General features: G+C 41.6%; 2 long non-coding RNA genes, 1 other non-coding gene and 1 pseudogene across 5 annotated transcripts in view; all 4 read right to left on the bottom strand.

The window, feature by feature from the left end:
- Positions 1-26: 26 nt before the first annotated feature.
- On the bottom strand, positions 27-12190 carry LOC104851777. Of its 3 annotated transcripts, XR_777283.2 has the most exons (6): positions 11411-12190; positions 10344-10419; positions 7877-8016; positions 6483-6568; positions 5612-5698; positions 27-2296 (listed from the first exon to the last, which is right to left on the bottom strand). It is a non-coding gene; the product is annotated as an uncharacterized LOC104851777 (long non-coding RNA). The 3 variants fall into 3 exon arrangements; XR_777282.2 differs by having other exon boundaries at positions 7877-8044; positions 10344-12190; XR_777281.2 differs by having other exon boundaries at positions 30-2296; positions 10344-12190.
- Positions 12191-13982: 1792 nt separating this feature from the next.
- On the bottom strand, positions 13983-14055 carry LOC104851778. Its single transcript, XR_004518411.1, has one exon. It is a non-coding gene; the product is annotated as a small nucleolar RNA SNORD113/SNORD114 family (small nucleolar RNA).
- Positions 14056-16725: 2670 nt separating this feature from the next.
- Positions 16726-16793, bottom strand: LOC117287159 (annotated as a pseudogene).
- A 591-nt stretch (positions 16794-17384) lies between these two features.
- The window catches only part of LOC104851779, a 38599-nt gene continuing 36449 nt past the window's right edge, over positions 17385-19534 (bottom strand). The window contains exons 29-31 of the long non-coding RNA XR_777285.2: positions 19235-19318; positions 17909-17996; positions 17385-17413 (exon numbers count right to left, since the gene is read on the bottom strand). This is a non-coding gene — a long non-coding RNA (uncharacterized LOC104851779). The remainder of the gene's footprint in view (positions 17414-17908; positions 17997-19234; positions 19319-19534) is intronic.

Genomic DNA, 19534 nt, shown 5'->3' with positions numbered 1-19534 from the left:
AACTTCCTGGGGGAGTGAGATTTATTTGAGAAGGGAATGAAATCCCCATACTCATGCCACTGAGGGAAAACATGCTCCATCCCAGGCAATTTCGAGGGTTAGGGTTACATATCTCCTAATGAGCTGCAGGCAGAGGCTACAGTGGGGCTGGCTGGGAGAGAAGAACCAGCTTGGAGGTGTGGCTTTGCCACGCCAGGGACCTGGGTCCTTGCCAAGGACATAATTTGTCTCCGGTACAACTTCACAATCATCCCTTTGTGCATTCACTCACTCCTTCACCCCGCCAGCCCCCCTACCAGTCAGCACTTCTGTCCCAGGCTCTGCACTAGACAGGGGGTCAAGGACCAAGCACCCACCCAGGCGGTGCGAGGTCCACTTGGGGTGGTGAGCAAGGAGATGTTTCTGAGAAGGGCTCAGGTTCATGGCCCAGGGGCTGCGAGGAGAGTTTATGGGAGAACAGGTGGTGGCGAGAGGGGCTGAGCCAGGAGGCAGAAGGAGGCCAATGAGCTTGGACCTTATTCCCGGGGCCTATGGGAGCTCAGACACCTGGGCGGGACACCAGCTCAAGACGAGGGAGGCTTGGGATGCACAAGGGTGACAATGGCGATGGTAGTGGTAGAGCACAGAATGAAAAAAAGGGACTCTGGCATGGACTCTCAGGAGCTGAAGGGGAGGAGGGGTGTTCTGGTGGGGAATGAGCCATGGGGGCTGTGTGGAGAGGTGCTGGGGTGACGGCTGACACGACGCACGCCCGAAGGCAGGCTGGCACAGAACACTACAACACCATTGCAACAGGACTGTTTCTTTGGCAACCATCTGAAGAATCTCACAATGAAATGTAGTAGAAGGAAAAGAAAAGGTCAACTCATAATCTATTCTACCCTTAGTCTGTCATCTGCCAAAACATCTAAGACAAATGCTACAGAGCTGAAGCAGGGAAGATGAAACACTTAGGAGCCTGCTTTCATCTTCATCCACGTGGGGCTCGAGGGAAGGGTGTGCTGGGCTGCCCACAGCTGCCCCAAAGCACCACGCAGAAACCCACGTGCACTCATCTCCCTTTCTTCCAAGGTCGTCCCAAGATCCAGCCCACCTAACTCCAGAAATCCAAAGCCCCTGGTGGCCTCCAAGCATGGCTACACCCTTGTTCCTCTTTCAGCACCTCTTCAAAGGCACAGAGGCAGGAGTGGGGGTTGGGGGCTCAGGACAAGCTGCACTGCCCAGGCTCACAAAGCCCCAGCAACTTGGATTCATATCACTGTCACCGGTGTAATTAAACAATTTTTCAGTGGACCTTTGTTTAAAGTCTAATTCCCTCAAGGTCAGGGGTGATGTCTTTCTCCTCCCTATCTGCTGTCCAGACTTTGGTACTAGAGGAGACTCGGTCTTTTTGGAATACATGAAAGACTGCCGAGCATTGCCTGATGTCCAGACCTTCTGGTGGGCTATCGAGACAAAGACCCTGGTCTTGAGAAGTGCAGAGGCCTCCCTCTGGGAGAAGTTTGCAGTTCATAATTAACCTTGTAACATGGGATGACTGCGAACGGGTGGATTTATACAAAGGGATTGGGAGCTAAGAAAGAGGGCAAGAGGCTATGAAAGTATGAGGTAGGTGGGTGACTTGCAAGTCTAGGCAATTTGGGGGAAGGATCCAAAAACTAGAATTAACTGGAGGTTGCTGAATGCTGTGAGGCCGGAGATTCTAGTGGAAACCCTCAGTGGTGGCTTGCTGCCCAGCTGCAGCTGTAGAGGGGCCACCTGCCACCAACTCTCTCACCCCTTCTCTAGAGGAGCTACCACTTGCCCAAGCAGGAAAGAGCCAAAAATGATAGGAGTCCAAATGACAGTCTTGGGTGTCCATCAGCAAGGGGGCGTCGATCTGACTTGTTCTGAAGTAGGAAGACTCATGATTTGGGCCCAAGTCCTATTTCATGAAGGCGTCGGCTGCTTCTCACCCATCAAATGGCCAAGCCCCAAAGACCAAGTCCAAAGGAGGGACACAAGGCCATGTCAGTAGCCCATCCAAGGCAGAGAGGACGACGGACAGTCAGGGTTGGGCACATGTGGCCCCGGACACACATCTGCTGCAAGCAGGGGAAGGGCGGTATGGAGGGGTGAACAGTGGGTGGCTCTCAGGCAGGTGCCTCTTGGAGCCAGGGTGTTGCCAACTCTCTGTTCTTGTCCTCTGCTCCTGGGACAGCAACATGTCATACCGCCTCCTTGAGGGTGCATGGCCTGATGTGGCCTGGCTCATCCAAACTGGCCGTGCTTGCAGAACAGGAGAATTTGGGAGCTCCTAAATAAACGTAGATGAAATCATCAGATAGGATAGGTACTTCAGGTAGAGATAGAGAAAAGTGGCCTGCAACATTTCTCAGGCATCTTTTCCTCCCAGGAGTGATGACATGGACCTGACACAGATTATGTCATCTAAGGGCCTCAACAATAAGCTTTTGTTCAATAAGACATTCAGATGGGTGTCCTCCTTTGGCAGATGCTTAACCTGAGGTCCCCCATTGGGAGATGGGGGTTTGGTTTGCTTGGAAAAGCAAGGACTCCAGGGCCTCACTCCCTGGAGGCACAAAAACAAGACAGTGTTATTTTTGATCTCTCTTGGCAAGAGGCAAAGGCAGCTTTCGGGAAGACCCAGGGCTTCCATTACTCCATGCCAAGCCAGCACTGCCCAAGGATGGGCTGTGGTCCAGGGCAGTCAGGACTGCCAGTATCCTGTCTCATCGCCTGGCACAGGAAGCTGGACTCAAGAGAGAATCTGGACTCCAAAGGGAGGATGCTACAGACCATCTGACACACTCACACTTCTCCAAAGAACAGCTCCCTGGCCACGCGGGTCCCACCAAAGCACTTGTATTTTTAGTTACTTGCTCATTCATTCAGCAATAATTTACTGGGCGCCTACTAGGCTCAGAGCTGGGTAGGCACTAGGGAGACAGATAATTTGACCCAGTTCCCGGTCCTCCAGGCACTTCAGCTCAACAATGACAGGAACATAAACATCCAGGATGGAGTAGGCGGGGGCTGCGGCTGGGATCTGTGCTTCAAGCATGGCTGTGCTCTTTGGAATATCAGGGAAGGACTGGAGCTGCCAGCCAGCTCACTCACTGCCTTGCACACGACCAGCGCAAGCGCTCACCCATTTACTGACAGACTCACACTTGCACTCACTCATTCACACAGCGGGTCATTTATTCTTGTTCACATGCACAGGACTCATGCACTCACCACTCCACTCCTCCTTCAACTTCGATGCATTCATTCATTCTTCCACTTGTCTGCTCCTTTCATTCATTGCTGGATTTGTGTCCTCAGTGGATGCAGTTAGATCCTCCTCTTGCACTTCCGCGTGCATTCATTCAGTCACTCACCTGTGACTTGTTTGCTCATTCACTCATTCATTAGATACACGGACTCATTCCCCCATTGTTAGACTTGAGCAAGGACCTGGGCATTCCTTTATTCCCACAGCACTGATTAAATTCCCTTTACCCGCTAGTTTATGAGCCCATTCAGAGATTCACTGATTCATTGATACTCTCATGCACCCCCATGCTCATTTTTCGGTTACTGACCCACTGATCTGTTGGTGTTTCATTCATTCACTCAAGGACTCAGTCTTCCTCACTCGTTCACTCCATGCTGACCTCCTCCTGTTCATATGGCCTCGTCCACTCCCCAACTCACCATGCCATCAATTCACTTCTTGATTTGGTCACCAGTGAACATGTTGCTTTGCTCATTTGCATGATTCCTCACATTCCCATTACCACATTTATTTAATTCCTTTGTTTCTCAAATACCTTTAACTCACTAATCCACTATGTCATTAATTCATTTAGTCCTCTTTTATTCATCTACTTGTTCTACAAATGTTATCACGTGTGCTCTATGTATGGGGCACAAAGGATGGGGTAGCAATTCAGGTCAACCTAGTGCTTTTGTTATTGGCTCAAGATTCACCTCTTCCTCAAAGCACCTGGGACTTAAACCTCAGGCAATAGCCATCTTCCTGTGCCTCTGGCAAGTCCATCCACAACATTGAACTGTTGGGTTTCTAAATAGGGATGGAATCTAATCCTCTAGAGCTACTCAAAGACAGGATTAAATGCATACATGAACTGCTTGCCTGTCAAAGGATCTGACAAGGATCATAGACAATAGCTGTTGAGCCGAAATAAATACTTTAAAATCAATTATTTTAGCATTCTCTCTGATACCAACTGTCAGAAAGTTTTAAAAAATTTTAATAGGATATGGAAGCCTCTCATCTGCAAATAAACAAGTGCATTACAATTTGTGTCTGAGATAGGAAAATAATCCATGTAATAATCCATGAAAATACCATGTAAAAATTCCATACTAGTATGGTTCTCTACACTCTCTCCTATTAAAACAAAGAGACAGAACCTCTTTCTTCAAAAAGCATTTGAATCTCTTGGCTATGATTTCACCACTTCCGATTTACTTTTTATTTTTATTTTTTAGATTGATTGACTAAGTAATGACAATGGAAACTCTAGGAATCCACAAAAATACAAGACAATAAATTTTTAACATGTGTTTCTCACTTCTTTATATTCAGAGGTAACAGATCAAATCTTTTAGGTTAAGTAGATTTCAAAGAGGCAAAATTAAGTTTATCATTAGTCTTCATGAAAAAAAATTATTATTAGAATAATCTTAGTAACTTAATTTTCTCTATGTATGGACTTTTGTTTATTAACTTAATCATTTTCAAAAGAAAAGTCAACAATAAAGAATCCACAGCCAAAGAAGATGAAGGGTATTGACTTATTGAGTCTTTCTATGGACTCTGCCAAAGTTAAACAAATCCTACATTTGTGCTATAATCTCATGATTGGTATTAGAGCTTGTGTCTCCATGTCCCCCCAGAGCCACATGTCCTCATAGGTGGGGAGGTCATTGGATGGGGGGGTATGATCATCAGTGGATGAGCCCTGTGATGAATTTACACATAACTGTGATTTGGGAGGTAAAGCCCGCTGAAAGGAGATGGCTCAGTAGGGGCGTGGACTAAAAGGTCTGGCTTCGCCCTTCCTCCCTTGATGGCTCTGCTTCCCAGCTGCCATGCCAAGAGCTGTTTGTCTGCTGCCGTGCAGCCCTGCCTTGGAGTCAGCTGACTATGGACTAAAACTTTTACAAACTGAGCCAAAATAAACCTCTCCTCCTTTAACTTGTGGGTGTCAGGTATTTTTATCCCAGCCAAAAGAAAGTAACTAAGATAACTGGCCCCACGTGAACATTCTATTCAGCAGCACTTTTACCTGTTTATGTGTTATTTTCAGTAGAATCATAAAACCCAAGGGAAACACAAGGCAGGAAGATCTGTGTGGCTAAGACTAGAATCTGTCTAGAGTCAGCAATCTGTCTACAGAGTCTAAAACAATTTTTTTCAAGGATCTCAGTTTAAAAAAATGAATTAAATGTGATACTTGTCAAGAAACATTCTTATGATTGGACTATACACAGCCTTGTTTCATCTTATGATTACATTGAGTCATTTTATTCTTTTTAATGACATGACCTGTAACAAAAAGGCCAACCAAGAATAAAAATGTAACCTATTACTACTTACCCTGATCTGCGCTGTCCATAGTCACATAAGAAATGCTCAAGATCTTCATCCTTGAACGATGATTAAAGATGTCAAGATACATCCATTCTGTATGTACAGAGCAAATACAAAGAATAAAATATTCTCATTATTGGGAAGTGTGCTGTTTTCATTCATTTAGTTCACCATTTATTTGTTTAACTGGCTTTTTTTTTTTCATAATGAGCCTAACACCCAGAAAAGGACAGCAAACTAAGAATAGAACAATTATCGAACATACCTAGCTGTTTTTACACCAAAAGGTAACAACTTTAACCTGTTTTTCCTTCCAGAGGACTAAGGCATCCCTTGCTTCGGTCCATTCATTAATCATTCATCATATCAAATTAATTTCTATGAACTGCATAAATAGATCCTTGAACTTTCCTGAAATCATTTGCACCAAAGTTAGCCACAAATTCTTTTTTGCACTGGATCTCAGGTCTCAAAAAATGATTGACCATCATTTTTACTCAGACACACTCCATTTGCATCTCAGACCCAGAGAGGGCCCGCCTGCATCTATCTCAACAACATATAAATGTCACAGTGAGCAGCCAGGAGCCCACTGTCCCTTTCAACCATGGGGTTCTGACTCCCTAAAGTCCTGACAGCCTTGAACCTTAGCAGGGGAAGAAAGTTTAAATAATCAAGAAAAAATCTTAACTTCTCACGTTTAGTGAAAAAGCTGAGTTTTTCTCCTCATACTTCATTTGTATTAAATTGGATTAATTTTGATTCATAACACATTCTCATCCTAAGCCTATATGTGGCCTCCTGAAATTTAATTATCTTTTGTAATGATGGTGGAGACCATGAGCTAACAATTCAAACCAAGAACTTTATTACTTACAATACAAGGTATTCTCCTCACCCAGACGGACAAGGCAAAGATCTTCATGATTGGAGAATAATTTAATCAGCTATGGTGCTTGCATCCTGAGGAATATAAAGAGGACATTAACAAATGAAAAGCCCAGATCTGGGCTTAATTTAGTGAACATGAAGTACCCATCCCAGAAATTAATTATAAACAATGATTTATGCCACATTCTTATCTCTGGCTCACGGAAGAGGGCCTGCATTTTATTACTTAATGTATGTAGTTATCCATTTTAATAATATTATGAACACCCTGAAAGGAGCCACCCAGCATGAGAACAGTGACTGTTTGAGCTCTTGACACCATGTCCCCACCCAGAGTGCAGAGTGCGGAGCTTCTCTCTGGTGGCTCCTGCTGTGCTGAGCCTCACGCTGGGCCTCACAGGCAGAGCACCCTGAACAGACCGCCCCAGGAAGGCAGACACACTGATTGTTGCACTGAGCCCCAGAGGACTTAACCATTCCACAACGGTTATTAGCTAAAGTGTGTTTATTCTGCAGAGTGGAAAGCAGATGGGGACGGGGGGAGGGAGGGAGAGGAGAAGAGAGGAGGGGAGGGGACGGGAGGGGAGAGGGAAATTCTTTCATGACTTCAAAAAATAAGATAGGTGAATAATAGGGGGAATAAGATAAAATCTCTCCATTGTATATACTGATATATACTAATATATTGCATATACTAATATATGCTAATACATTTCCCCTTAATTTACTCAGCTGTTAATAATTGGGTGCTGAGGAGTTCATGAAATTGTTTATTCTGGGTTCTCTTAGTAAACTTGAACTCACCTGTCTAGAGCATGAGACTGACATCACTATTCTTTGCCCATATGATCTTTACCTAACTGATTAATTTATTAATGCACCTGAGTGCTCATGCTATTAAAATAATATAATTCCATAGTACTACTCTTCATCCTTAGTGCATTCCACACTTTCATCCCCGGTTCTCTTCAATGCTATGGACATGTGGAGATGCTAATCAGCTTTTTAAAGACACAAACAATACCTGGAAACAAACCACCCACCCAAAGGACGAAAACTCTGTGCATTCCTTACGTGGGTCTCTCTGCTTTATAGCTGAGGACCCAGCAGCCAGGACATTAGTCACTAGGGTCCAGCCTGGAGAGCACAGTGTCCAGAGACATACTCCAGCAGACTGCATTTTTCACTCTAACAGTCTAATGCCAGGAAGCAGGTGGATTTACATTCAGTGTAAATTTTCAGCCACACCCATCAGCAAGTCAAGAGTACCCAGTCCCCGGTTTGGCATTAACAGTGGGCACATTTGAATCGGCCCATCTCAGTTGCGAGCAAGCAGCGGCCACAAGCCCCCCGGCGCCAACCTCTCCACCTCACACGCACCGCTTAGCTGTCTGGACCCCGCATGCGCAGAACTGCATCCATCTTCATGATTGCTTCAAAGAAATTTTGTGCCAGGGAACAATATCTCATCCTATTGTTTTCTTCATCCATGGGTGAAATAATCTGGCCACCAATTTATGCTTTTTGAAGAGGTAAACGATGTTTAAACTTGGAGAAAGCCGAGATGTGAATGAATGTGCATAAATCTCCCATTCTTATCAAAAACCTTGTAAGAGCCCAAATTTTGCCTTAGAAAGAACATAATCTCAGGAACTGATTAAATCAGAACCATTATTTCAACACATGCTCATTATACCCCATATTGTCTTCCTTTTAGACTTTTGATTATTATACTTATTCATTTGTTCACTCTGAAGATAAAATCAGGGCCTTTTACATACTGAAGACAATAGTACCATACGCACGTTGCTTGTTACTGAAGTGAGAGCAGACGATGTCACTTGGTAAAGGAAATTTAGTGAGCATAATCATTCTTGTTATCTAACAAATTTTTGTCACTGACCACCTTTAATTTCGATAATGTTTAGTCTTTTATCATGTAAATGACTTTCCTATGTAGTAATAAAATAACAGCCAAAGATAGCCAAAATATGAACAGTGACAATTCACACATCTGTCTACATGTTCCTCATTCTGAGAAATTAAAAACAAGAAAAACATGAATAACAGATTACTGGGACAACTTGTCTCATTAAATGTGTTACGGTTGGGCCAGGCATGGTCATATTTTTATTCACTTAATCCCGTTTCTTGAGCCTTTTCTACACTAATTCTCTGGTAATAATATAATCATCCATAAACCATACAAGTACAAGAATAGGTAAGTGGGTATTTTACAACCGGCTACAAAAGGATGTTTCCAACACAATGACAGCCTAGGTTTCTTTTGTATTGGAACCTTCCTGAAACACAGCCTTGCTCAGCCCTGATTCACAGCCAACCGTCATTACCACTCGCCCAGGATAATGAGCCTTTCTCTTCAGTAATACGTTGTTTGCTATTCATTCATTAATTCACTGCTTCATAATAAAAGAATATACATCACTCAGGGCAAAAAAGAAACAAGACCCATCATATTCCTGACATCTTTCTGTAGATCATTTCTCATGAGAATTGGATCTATTTTTTGACCTCACTGTTTCTCAATCTCAGTGTTTCTCAATATCATGTTTCATACGAAGTTCAATATTGGGCCATGGTGAGATTCCTGGATTGTATCTCCTAGCTGTTCACCATGTCCAAGTGTTGTGGTTTGTACTGAGACGTGCCCCCACAGCCTCATGAGTGGAGTTTTGGAAGGTGACTGAAGGTGTGGTACTCATCAATGGATCGGTCCCGATTATAGCTGACTTCCTGTCAGGAGGTAGATCTGGCTGGAAGAGACAGGTCAATGGGGACGTGGTCCGGACTGGTCTATCTCTTCCATGCTTATCACTTCCCTCCCTCTTTCTGCTTCCCCACCACCACACAGCCCCTCCTCTGTTATGTGTCTCTGCCATGCCTCCCGGCCTTGGAGCCAGTTGACCAGGAACTGAAACCTCTACAACCTGGCAACTCTTAAACAGCCCAAACCAAAGCAAGAAGAGAGACAATTCATCACCTAAGACCACGGCACAGTGCCTAAGTGAGCAGGGCAGTGCCCATTCTGATGAGCACGAGAAAGCAGAGACAAAACCTAAGTTTAGAGTCCACCCCCTCGCCTTTCCTTCAGTTATGTCAAAAGTATTGAACTTACCATTGATCCATGGCAGTAACATTGACTATACTTAATAACAGTGCTTACCAATATGACTCTTAGCCAAGAAGTAAAGCTGTTGGTCCCCATAGGGCCCATTCCAAATTGTACTAATAGTATTGCTTCATTTGCCATATAAGTTAACAATTACAATGTAACTTAGTCTGTTCATCTTTAATCACATCAACATTTTGTTAACTGACTTCCACTGATTGATTTATAGCAATATAATCACAATCCAGACACAAGATCTTTGACTACGTCTAATGCTTACCTATAGGATTTTTCCAACAGAGGGACAGACATTTCTACTGTGTTGGAACTCAGAGCTACAGACATGAACTATGTACTATCCATACTGTCACCACCATGGGCACGCAATGGATCCACATTTTCTTTACTCATAACTACAGATTGTATCTATTAATTCATCATTCAATAAAACATTTACCTAATGGTCACATAACCTTGAGAATAAGATGCTTGACTACCACATCTCTAATAGCTTTCTAGATAATTATTGCTCACAGCCATAAAATTAACCTCGTGTTGTACGCATGAGATAATCAGAATAATGTGCTATATTAATCCAAGTTTTGCAGTTGGGTCAGTGTTTTCCCTCAGTGATTATATTTCATACTTTTTTAATAATACTGTGACCCTTTTGAAATCAGTGGCAGCAAGAAAAGAAGTCTGGCTATTGTTACTCACATGGGCTTCCTTGCTCACCATAGGTGGAGGTGCAGAGATCCGGCCATGGAAGGATGTCAGCAAGAGCATGTCCGTTCTCAGGAGTACATACACAGGAGATGATTTCAAAAGAAAAAACATTGAAACATTATCCACACTGGTCTTTACATTCTAGCTTTCATTGAGTCAGTCATTTAGGTCATTTGAAATGCCCATTTATTTTATTTTCTCTTACATAAACAAGTAGTACTTGTCATGGCACTGACACAAAACATGACTGATGTTTTAACCAACAGACATATATATGAAGTGTGAGTGACAAATATAGCTGAATGCTTAAATTCAAACATTGTATTACAGGAAAAGATGTATTATCATGAAACCCCTCAAAATACTTCCCCTCAATTTGTACACACTTATTCCATCATTCTTGCCCCACTCTGGAGCAGCTCTAGAAGTCTTCCTCATTTGGAAGTATCTTTTTCTTGGTACCGGGGATTGAACTCTGGTCCTTGAGCTTGCGAGGCAGGTGGCGGAACCACTGACTAAATCCCCAGCCCTATTTGGGAGTATCTTTGGTTGCACTGTCCTGAATGTATAAACGTCCTGAATTGAAATGTTTATCTCCCATGGTCATTTTGACTTAGGTAAAAAGCCAGAAGCCCCTCAGCACCAGACCCATCAACAAGGGTTCTGTTTTTTCTACCCTGCCTTTCTGTTGATGGCTGTAGACAGCAGCAGTATTTTGTATTACACCTTGTAAAGACCCTCATGAAAGAGCACTTCCAGAACCACTTCAGAATGGCAAAAATGATAGGATCAATGTGTTTAAAGTGAGGGGGAGAACTTTCAGGGGATCGATGGCAATGTGCCTATTATTGCAATAATTTTTAAATATAAGCATTCACTATATATTTTGATCAGCCCTTGTGCATTCTCAACTGAATATTCCATCCCCACTTGATCACTGGGACACAGTGGCCATCACTGACTATGCAGTGCACTTTTTATTAATACGCTGACTATTCTTATGCAAACCACCCAAACCAAGACCCGGAGGCTGAGCACACTTACACAGGCCCACTTACCCTTCCAGCAGGGTGGACAGAGCACCTGGCCACAGAGGAGTCCTTCAACCCACCCAGTACATCCATTCCAAGGAGCAGAGGGCAGAGAAGACGACAACAAAATTGAGACATTGTTACTACTGATCTCCTATTTCACCCATCTCTACTTGGTAATTTTAATAATCTTTCTTTGGAATACACTGATTTCATTTCAAATTTGTTGTTGGCCCAGAAGTTGATTACTATCTCTAATTACTGTCAATAACCAAAGAGGTTGCAAGGACATAACATTTACTTTTCTTTGCAGATCACTGTCTTCTTCAGCTATCAGTGTAATTCTTGCTTTTCCACATATTTTTAGAATGGGACAACTACCAGGCAATCATTAGAATTTAATGATTCTATGTATGGAATTATTCTAACACTGATGCATCTGGCTCATTACAAACGTTCAGTTTTTCATATACACATTACTTCTCTACTATGTATAACACTGGGAAAGAGTTCCCCATCATCGATTACGGTACGCATGTTTTAAAATTCATTAAGCACTTGCAAGGAAACCACTGACACCAAAATAAGGATAACTGTTACCCACAGGAGTCTTCAAACACAGCACCTGACCATGGAGAGGTCCACCAACCTTAAAAGTATGTCCATTCTGAGGAGTATACAGCGGAAAGGTGTGACAAAGCAAAGGGCTTCACAATACCACATACTTTTAGAACTGGACAGTGCCTTATACATTTTATTTCTATTTATTTATATATTCATTTATTGATTCTCACTGACCCAGTTATGAAAAGAGAACAAAAATATGTAATCACAATTATCAACAAAAACATTTTGTTTTACTGATTCTTCCTACAGGATCATTCAAAACAAAGAGAAAGGACCAGATTTGTCCGATGATGGACCTCATGAGTGCCAGACACATGTGCATCGCCTGTCTCATATACCACTGTGGTCGTGGTTGTGGTCATCATCGATTCAGGATTAGGCCTCTCTTTGTCCAGTCATTTTTATATGTTTCTCATCAGGAATTCACTTACACACTCCTACTGATTGAAAACCTGCTCTTCAAAAAATCCAAGAAAAGCCTTCCTAACTCTTAACCTGGGTATGGAGGCACTCTAACGCCGATACAACGGTTTCATGAATTATACTGCATGCTGCATAAGTAACAGGAAGGACTCCTGTCACTCTCCTATGTTCCACTGAGATAGAGCTGCAGTCTTTGACAATGTTATGCATTTGAATCCACTTAAGCAAAGCCCCCAAACCAAAGCAAGGATGCTGACTTATACTCACATGGTCTGCCTTTGCTCAGTGGAGCACGAGAGCACAGGAGAATCCTCACATCAGAAAAATTCATCCACTCTGAGAATACAGAGCAGAAGAAATGGTAATGAAATGGAGACATTTTTCACTCTTGGCCCCTGATTAGCGCCTTCATTTAGTTAGTAATTTAAGAGTATACTTATTTCATTATCTCTTAGATGAGTAATTTCACACTTGGCAAGGAACCAGAACATGAGCATTGCCTATAATTTCCATTGTCAATATCATGAGCCAGAGATAGCAGGCACATATCACTCCACTTTGACCTACACAGAATTTCTTACTTCACCACATATTTTCATAATTGAATTACACTTATTATTATTAATCTTTATCTACTTATATATTGGTTTATTGGTGCTCATATCGATCCAATTATAAAAACAGGATAAAAAATGCAGGAAAGTAAGGACCACAAGCAAACCCTACCTGTACTGTTGTCACTGGGAAACAGCTGAAATGACCACAAAAGCTCCACCCAAGCCTAGACAAGGAGGCTGGTATTCACACAGGTCCACACGCCACTTCCGGTGCAGACCACCTGACCCTGGAGACTTCCGCCAGTGTGAGCACCATGTCCATTCTGAGGACAGAGCAGAGATGACCACGAGACTGAGACCTTGTCACGATTCGCCCTTAATTTTCATTCATCATTAGTCATCTAGTCAGTATTTTTTGGAGTATGTTTACCTCATTACCTTTCAGGAAAAGGAGTAACTCTGACCTGTGTTTTACCAAGAATATGGATACTGTCTAAAATTCATCCCATCTATGTCATCACTAGAGGGATCAAACCAGTGACAGTCACCCATTCTTAGAAAGAGCAGAAATGAACAAAATTGTGACATTCTCATCACTGGCCCTGATTTCTCCTTTATTTAGCCACTAATTTAGACAATGGTTTATACAAAAGTTAAATTTCATTTTCTTTTAAGAAAATGAAACTTTTCAATCAGGCACATGAGCAAGAACGTGATACTGTCTATAATTTGCATTATCTTTTCTATCATTAGCCAAAGAGGTAACACACAGGTAACAATTTAGCTTTGAGCAAAACTGATTTCAATACATAGAAATAGTATTTTTTTGTCTCACAATCTATTTTTAAAATTAGACAATGATTAATTTTACTCATTGGCATACTTGCTATTGAGCTATTCTAAAAATGGAAATTTCATGGCTACCCAGACCAAAAACAAATCCAACATTGCTGTCATACTAATATTATTTGCAACAGAATTTGACCTTTGTTAAATACCTCAGACATTCGGAAAGAATATTCATCATTTATAATTCATAAGCCACCAGTAGTCATCACCGATACAGGGTTGGTTATCCATTCCTGCAATACATGTTAATTAATTCATTATTTTACTAAAAATTGTAACACCCACATAGCCTTGATGGTCCTGATCTGTATATAGAATTGTGTATACAGTGACATGGGCTTCACTGATTATCTTGGGCCTTCACACACTCTCCATCTAAGAGTTCATATAGCTCTCCTGTCACTGCCATTAGTGGGCGACCATCAATTATATTATGCACTTTTAATGCTACATTAAATAATCTCGCATAGACTGCCTAAGCCGAGATGAGAGGGCTGGCTGCTACTCACACAGCCACCTGCCCCTCAGCACGGGGTGCCCACTCTGTGTGAAGAACAAAGATGACCCAAAGCTGGCACCTTCCCCCTCTTGACCTGTGCTTTTCACCTCTCATTAGTTGGTGGCAGTCATTTCTCAGAGAATATCCACTTCATCATTTCTTAAGATGATGAATAATATTCACCTGCCTCTCGAATGCTGTCTACAATCTATACCTCGGGAAGTTGCATTTGATAAAGAACTGAGAGGTGGCTATGATTTTCTGAAACTTCAGTCTTCATTATTATATATATCTATTGTTCCTTCACCGTATGTTTTGAAGACTGGAGACTGTTATTCCTCTTCTGTCGATTTAATTATATAATTCTATCCCCAACCCTAAGCCTTGCATTGGTTCAATTATACAAACTGAGTGACAAATATAGAACCAAACCAAAACAAATCCTTTGACATTTTAAAAATCTGCCTGCGGGGTTACTGGAAATGAAAGGAATGGGTCAGATTTCTTGAGTGATGGACACCAAGGCAGCAGACATGCACACATGTACTCACCAATCTGACTCCCATGCGATGGTGGGCATTACTGATGCCGTGCTCTGTGCAGATCAGCTCGTTCACTAGTGAGAATTTTACCCACCGGGATCCATATCAAACCATATGACAGTCATTCTAAAATTGCAATATTAGTTCAATTAAATACAGTTGGGTTTTCATTATACACAATATAAATGAAATACTTCATTTGGGTCCCTGATCTTTCACTGGCCATCTTTATGAGCAGTGCCCTTTACTAACACATAGAACCATTCGAGACAAGCCAGGAACTCCGGCTATAACTCAGGTGAGCCAGCACACTCCAAACCAGGATGCTAATGGAGCGCTTCAGCACAGAGGAACCGATCAATCAGAACTAGTCTGTTCTTCCTGGGAAATTCAGAGCAGAGGAGGTGAGAACAAGATTGATGCGTTCTCACGAACGACCCTTGCTTTCACCTTCACTTAGGCCATTAGGCAAGTATATCTGAAGTATATTGATTGTTTTCTCTTAAGTAAATGGACATTTTCAACTGAGCCTCTGAAGCAGAACATGAATGTTGCCTGTAACCCATATTAGCTATGCCACCCAAGGAGGTAACGGGCATGGCAGATTTTTCTTGGGACCACAGCAGTTTCAGTATCCATGGTATTTTTTACTTCACTGCCTATTTTAATAGGTGGATAATATTTCATCGCATTTATCTCCATATATTTACTAACTAATTCTCAAATTGAAAAAAGTGCATGAACACAAAGACTGAGAACAAGTTCATTCTGTATTTTGGACAGACGTGAATGGAACCATTTGAAACAACAAAATTTGACTTCTGTGATAAAGCCACGAGTTCCAGACATATGTTCATCATTTACTCATAGGGTCCCAAAAGTCATCACTACCACAGAACAGATTCTGATTATCCCTATGACATAGTTCACAGCCTAGATGTCCCAAATCTGCACACAGGATCATTCTGTAACACTGATATATCTGTGTATTAATTACCCTCAATTGTTCATTTAAGGACTACCTAAAGAATACTTCAGAGCTGGGGATTTAGTTCAGTGGTTCCACCATCTGCCTCGTGCAAGGACCTGAGTTAGATCCCTGGTACCAAAAAAAAAAAAAAGAAAGAAAAGTAAAAAGAATACTTCATGCAAACCCTGTATCTATCATGGGGACACAACAGCCACCACTGATTACATGATAAGCTTTGTAATAAATAACACATCGAATGCTCTGAAGCAACCAGCACAAGTCAAGATGAGAATGGTGGCCGTTACTCACATTGGTCTAGTGCTCCTTCCCGCAGGTCCAGGCAGGGCACCTGACCTCCTCACAAGTCCTTCCTCCAGCCCCACAACATGTCCACTCTGAGGAGCAGAGAGCAGAGAGGATGATAATCACACAGAGCCCTTCTATTCCAGCCTCGATTTTTACCTGTCATTCATCAGGCAGTCATTTCACGCGGTATATCTCTTTTACTTTCCATACAGAATATGGAGAATTTTGACCTGCCATTCATGAAGAGCTCAGAGGTGTCTATTGTTTGTATTATTGATGGCATCATTAGCCAAAGAGGAGACGAGCATGGACCGCTTATTTCTATTGAGACATCAATGCTCTTAATACATTTCAGTAATGATTGCTTCCCCGCTGCCACACATTCTTTTGAATTGGTTAATTTTGTTTCTATTTAATTATGTATTTGATTATAGATTCTTGCATTGATCTGATTTAAAGGATACTGTGAAAATTTGTAACCACAGAGAAGGATGAAGATATTCTTCTAGTTCTACAATCTCTTCACGGGATCATTTGAAAAAGGGGAAACTGCTGAGATTTCTCTGAGGCTGGACCTCAGAGTTCCAGACTCAGTCACTGCCTCTGACTTATGCCACCAGTGGTCAGCATCGACCCAAGATTGGTCCTTTTTCTCCAATTATTTCTACTTTGTCTCCTAATTAATTCCTTGATTCACTAATTATAAGCCCTGTGATTCACAAACTCAGAAAAGCCTTGTTGTTCCCAAGCTGTATATAAATCACTCTAACATTGATAAATCTATTTCATTAATTGTCCTCAGTTTTTCATATACGCAATTATCAGTTCAGTACTTCCCCTCGCCCCCACATTTATCACAGGGATAGAGCTGACCATCACCAATCGTATCATACGCTTTTCAGCAATACCCTGAATACTTTTAGGCAAACCCTCAAGCGAACACCAGGGGGCTGACTACTCTCATACAGATCCACTCCCCCTCACCCCTGACCAGGGAGAGAGGTGTCCTCCAGTGCATATATTACATTCATTCCGAGGGGCAGAAAAGGGGGGAGATGACAACAGAATCGAGACCTTCTCACTCTTGAACCCAGATTTGCACCTACCATTGGTCAGTCACTTAGGCAATCATTATTTTGAGTTTTGTTTTCTGTCAAGAAAATGAACAGCTGGGCATGGTGGCAGACGCCTGTAATCCTAGCACTAGAGAGGCAGAGGCAGGAGGAGTGCCACGAGTTCAAGGCCAGCATGAAGACCCTGTCTCAAAAACAAAAACAAAAGAAAAGAAGAAAATGAGAAAATGAACAATTCTGAACTTGCCAGTGAAGCACACCATGAATATTATGAGTAGTTTTACTGTCTGTACCACCATTAGGCAAAATGATAACAAGTATGTACCATTTACTTCTCCTTATGAATTATTACTCATTACTTTCAATATATTAAGTTTTTCTTGCTTCACATTTTCATGATCAGATGAAGTTTTACGTATTCTATATTTATATATAATGTTTTACATATTCTATATTCATATGTGGATTCTTTCATTGAGCAAATTATATGTAGTATTAGCTAAAGTTTAAAACCAAATGTACTCTATATCCTGGCAACTATCTACAGGACCCCCAACATAAGGCCAGACATTTTAGGGGCAGCACATGGTCTCTGGATCATGTGGCAGCAGTGGACCAACTAGGATTGGTCCTCTTTTTTATCCACCCACTTTTATAATACAGTGGACCCTTGACTTACCAACTTGATTGCTTCCAAGGGGCTGGTTGGAACTAAGTCAGTATAGCTGAGATCTGGATAATACGAGGCAGATGAATCTTCCATTAACCTAAATAACCCAAGTTGTTTGTACATCAGGCAGGTCATAACTTGAAGGTCCACTGTAATTATTAGTCATTAATTAAATATACCCAGTTTTTCATATATGCATTATTAATATAATGGTTCAAATCAATGCCTACTGGAAAATAGAACAGCTAAAGACATAAGTGTAGGCTATGAACAAAACACTGAGATTCCATCTCACTCCACAAAGAATGGCCATCATCAAAAACCAATCGATACTAGATGCTGTCAATGCCATGGGGGAAAAGGAACCCTTCTCCATTGCTTGCAGGAATGTAAACTGGTACAACCACTGTGATTACTCAAAACACTAAAACCAGAGGTTCCATTTGGCAAAAGTATCCCCTTCTAGGTATCTTCTCAAACAAGTTAAAAGCATCATACCAGTTATACGTACATATCCATGTTTATAGCAGCACAATCTATAATAAGTAAATATTGGAAACAGCCCATATGCCAATCAACAGATGAATGGATAGAGAAAATGTGATGTTTATATGCAATGGAATACTACTCTGCCATAAAGAAGAATAAACTTGAATCATTTTTAGGTAAATGGATGCACTTAAGACTGTAATTTTAAGTGAAATAAATCAGACACACAAGTTTAAGTATCACATTGTTTCTCTCATGTGAGAAACCTAAACAGTAAACAATGAAGGAAATGAAGGGCTGATATTGGGAAGTTGAAGGACATGTTCAAATGGGAAAGGAACAAGGGAGGGAGGAAGAGGTAGGGTAGGAAGAGAAAAGGGATTTTAAAAAGAATGGAAGAAAAAATGGAAAGAAAGCTTGTGGAGGGGAGGGGAATGGGAAAGAAAAGAATTAAGACATATTATGTACAGGTACAAATTCTCTACGATGAATGTCATCATAATGTGAGGGTGAATATGTACTAAGATTTTTTTAATAAATTAAAAGGATGGAGAAGATTGATGTTTAATCTGGCATAACATTAAAAATATGTGTGTATTTATATTCATATACACATACATATCACAACATAACAAGGTGCCATTATATACCAGTCAAAAATAAAACAGAATGAAAATATCAACAGACCTACCTTCAAGTTTGCTTCTTTTGCCATTTTCAATCTTCTAAAAGCCCGTGAATATGTAAATTTTAATTTTGTCATAAATAAAAAAAACTTTACAATGCTATCATGAGTAGCTTTAATTTTGTACCTAAAAAAAGAATCAAATTTGGATTCTGACTCACAATAGTCTCTGCATAGTCTAAGAGCTTCACAGGAAGAGGAGGTCAGGGGGATTCTCACGCCAGCTCGGTGCTCTCTGCTGGAGACTGCAAAACAGACAAGGGCAGCTGTTGATCTGCTGGGTCCTGTGCAAGTTCTGGCCATGGTTTCTTAGGGGCCTCCACACAGGTATCACAGTGTCTGTAACAAAATGCCTTCCCACCAATGGTGGGCAACAACGTCACCTTCCTCCGCGTCCCAACCAACACCGGTCTTTTTCTTTCTTTCTTTTTTTTTTTTTTTTTTTTTTGGGTTTTTACTTT

The sequence above is a fragment of the Fukomys damarensis genome, unplaced genomic scaffold (genome assembly GCF_012274545.1).
Source record: "Fukomys damarensis isolate Sample0158 unplaced genomic scaffold, DMR_v1.0_HiC HiC_scaffold_21, whole genome shotgun sequence".
Classification (NCBI taxonomy): domain Eukaryota; kingdom Metazoa; phylum Chordata; class Mammalia; order Rodentia; family Bathyergidae; genus Fukomys; species Fukomys damarensis.
The sequence above is the reverse complement of the archived record's forward strand: the minus strand, read 5'-3'. Positions and strand labels throughout refer to the sequence as shown.